Below are 4233 nucleotides of genomic sequence, written 5' to 3'. Positions count from 1 at the left end.
GAACCATATTGTGTTGTTCAGAACTCTTTTGCCCAAATTTAGCACAATGTGGCATGATATCTGTTTAATGAATAAATAAATGAGCAAAAGACAATATATATAAAACTATCCTGGCCTCAGCTGGATTATTTAAAGCAATCACAGGCAAAGATTTTTCACCTTGTTCCTATGCATACAAAATGTCCATCCTTTAAAAGTCAGCAGGGGTTAAGAAAATAATAAAGTCACCCCATTCAATCATAAAAGAAAGGTGGCTTTGCTTAGAAGAGTCATTATGCAAATGTGGCACATCAATATGCTAGTAATGGCAAATACCATGTGACAATTAAATTGGGTTTTGCATCTCATCAATTAAAGTTAACGTTCCCTTCACCCATCATTGAGTTCTCGTATCATAAACAGTAATTAAGAGATTCATCAGAGATTCTCCGATGGTATGAATTTGTTTCATGGAAGGCATTCTTTCTATTCTTCTTCTTCCTTTTTATTAATCATGTGTCATTACATCCGTAGTGGGAATGATATTCATTATGTTCTAGAGAGTAAACACACCCATATCATCATTTCCATCAAGTCTGTGAACTAGGGATTTCCCTAGTTTTTATTTAGGTCATTTACTTGCATAACAGTGACTTCCAATGTAAGCCATATTAGCTCTTTTAAAATGAAATATTTTTAATAAAATAATCTCATTACACATAATAATGTGATGACTTCTTTAAGGGGCATGATTTCTTATTTACCAATGGAAAAACATGCACTAATAAGAAGTGAAAAAGAGAAAGAAAATGAAAGCAAATTTGAATCTTGATGTTTTCACTTCAGATAGTTTTGCAATTGAATGTCAGCTTTACCATTGCTGGGTCTCAGAGAAGCAGCTAATTTCCTAAGACAATGTTGCCCATCCCTATGTGTAACATACAGAAATGCATGCCATTGCTGCACAGCAAATTGAGCTTCAGTGCATTTGATGTGAATTTTAGCTAGTAACATGAAATGAATCAACACTAGCGTGGGTAGCTAATGTTTTACAATTTCAATATAGAGAAAAATATGCACTGAGAATAAAATTATTTTAGCAAATTTATTTTCCTAAATAAGAAGTAAAAGAATTTCTAAGATTAAGAATGTGGTATGAACATGCTAAGGCAACATGTGATATAGTTGTCATTATTGCTTAATTATTTTGTTTCTCATGTGTCTTAGTAAAGAAAAAAAATCTGTTTAAGATCAATTTTTAAAATTTTAGCATTAAAAAGTCTGATTTTGTGTGTGTGTGTGTTAAGGTCCACTGATGAGCAATCTGAAAATTTAAGTAAATCATCTTAGCTTCTAAAATACCTTTTCTTATACATTATCAGACTTGCAGATCTTTGGCTTTCTGGGCAAGGGATCAAAGAGAACTGCTACTATTCACAAATTGAATATGTGTTTGGTGGGAGCAGCCCTGTTGTTTATATAACTTTTAAAATGGAGCTTTTTAAGCATACCTCAGAGTAAAGACATGGGTCAAACTCTCAGAAACCCTTTACAGGGTTTCTGAGGCTTTTTGAAATCTTGAGGGAGAAGAAAGCCTCATCTTTGTTTTGAAGAGTGGCTGGTGGGCTCAAACTGCTAACCTTGTGGTTTGAAGTTCACTGATTATCCTATGGAATCACTGTACTCCCCTGAAATGAAATAGATGCACACATATAATCATATTCTCAAATTTTTCTGCAAAATTATGAACTCAAAATCTTTCAATAGCATTAGTAATTGTACTCTTTTATCACTTATTCATCTTTAAGCCAGATTAATATATATTTACTCTTTCTGCCTAGTAAAAATTATCATACGTTAATATGTTGTTGTTGTATTCCGTGGAGTCCATTCCGACTCATAACTACCATGTATAGGGTTTCTGAGGCTATAAATCTTTGTAGAAACAGAAAGCCTTATCTTTCTCCTGCAGAACCACTGGTAGTTTCGAACTGCTGACCTTGAGGTTAGCAGCCCAACTTGTAACCACTATGCTATCAAAGCTCTTTATAAGTTAATATAATAGATTGTGATTTAGATATTAATGAGATAATTGTGGGTAAATTCAATTCCTCAAGAAAGGAAGTGGGGGGGATGCTACATTTAAATTCACTTCAGTCATACATTTTGCTGAGCTCTTTCAGTTTGCTGTTGTAGTTGTTGAATGTTGTGGAGTTGTTTCCAACTCATAGCATCCCTTTACAGGGTTTCTATGGAGTTGCTGGTGGGTTTGGACTGCTGACCTGACGATTAGCAACCCAGTACTTATCTTACATGGACCAAGAGGCAGTTGTTTGTACAAAACATGGGAACACTGAATGGTTTAAAATTAAGAAAAGTGTGTGACAACCTGTATGCTGAGCAAATAATCTGAGAAGCTTGGTTATATGTAGAAAAATGTGGCATCGGGATTGAAGGAAGGCTCATTAACCACCTGCGATATGCAGATGATACAACCTTGCTTGCTGAAAGTGAAGAGGACTTAAAATATTTACTGATGAAGATCAAAGAGCACAGCCTTCAGTATGGATTACATCTCAATGTCAAGAAAACAAAAATCCTCACCACTGGACCGATAAACAACATTCTTATCAATGGAGAAAAGATTGACGTTGTCAAGGACTTCATTCTTCTTGGATCAACTATCAACACTCATGGAAGCAGCAGTCAAGAAATTAAACAACGTATTGCATTATGCAAATCTGCTGCACAAGACCTTTTTAAAGTGTTAAAGGCCAAAGATGTCAGCTTGAGTACTAAGGTGCACCTGACCCAAGCTATGGTATTTTCTATAAGCTCCTATGCAAGTGGAAGTTGGACAGTAAATAAGGAAGACCAAAGAAGAATTTATGTGTTTTTGAGTTATGGTGTTGGAGGATAATATTTAAAATGACATGGGCTGCCAAAAGAACAAACAGATCCATGTTGGAAGAAGTGCAGCCAGAGTGCTCCTTGGAGGACAGGATGACCAAACTTTGTCTCTCATACTTCAGACATATTGTCAGGAGGGACCAGTCACTGGAGAAGGATAGCATGTTTGGTAAGGTGGAGGGACAGAGAAAAAGAGGAAGACCCCCAGAGAGATGGATTGGCCAGGTAGCAACATTGATGGACTCAAGTGTGGCAACAATAGTGAGGGTGGCCCAGAATCGGGCAATGTTTCGTTCTGCTGTGCATATGGTCGCTCTGAGTTGGTACTGACTCGATGGCACCTAACAACAACAACAACTTATCCTATAGTGCCACATTGATCTCAAAATCATGTTATGTCTTTCTTGAGGCAAGGAAAGTGTGGCATTCCAGGTCCCTCAGCTTTCCTTGACTTCACAGATAGTAAGGGAAGAAGGTGATAAAGAGCTGACTTCTCAGCAGAATGGCAATCAGCAGAGATTTGATTTTGGCAAGTCAACTCTCATCATTCTCAATTTAACCAATATTCTATTGAGGATAAAAATCCTTGCTTTCCACCAAGAATTATGTACTGCCAGAGTCAAATAGTAAAGACTGTGGAGCCCTGTGGTGCTTCAGGTTAAGCATTGGGCTGTTAACCTCAAGGTCAATGGTTTAAAGCCACCAACTGCTCCTTGGCTGAAAGATGAGACTGTCTGCTCCTATAAAGATTTAGTCTTAGGAGCCTTTCTATTCTGTCCTATAAGGTTGCTGTGAGTTGACATCAATTCAATGGCAGTGTGGCTTTCTTTTTGGTGGAATTCTTTGTAAATGAAAACATTTTGGCCAAGTTTCACCTCATAGTGGAGTCCTAGAGTGGCACTGTTGGATAAGCACTGGAATGCTAACCACAGTGTTGGAAGTTCAAACCTACCAACTGGGCCTTAAAAACCCTATACAAGGTCACTATGAGTTGGAACTGACTGGATGACACTTGACAACCACAACAGAGGCACTATTCTCACCAGTGACTTTTATTCATGTTGTAACATATAAGCTTTAATGCATTTTCTTTGCTTATATTTTTCCCTTGATCTGAATAGGACATTTCTGATTCCACCTGTGTCAGTTAAAATCCCTTTCCATCTTCTTCATAAGAGTTATGAAAGTAGTTCATCATGTTTTGTACTCCCAGATATGCCTAAAAAGTAGAGAAGGGGAATTTAATTAGCATACATTTATACTGGGGTGATTAGAGTCGCCTCCCCCAAAAACATGTGCTTCTTAAAACTCAGAATCTGACTTTTTTTTTTTTTTTTTTTTTTT

This window comes from Chrysochloris asiatica, unplaced genomic scaffold (assembly GCF_000296735.1).
Source record: "Chrysochloris asiatica unplaced genomic scaffold, ChrAsi1.0 scaffold00021, whole genome shotgun sequence".
NCBI lineage: Eukaryota > Metazoa > Chordata > Mammalia > Afrosoricida > Chrysochloridae > Chrysochloris > Chrysochloris asiatica.
Note: the sequence above shows the minus strand (reverse complement) of the source record.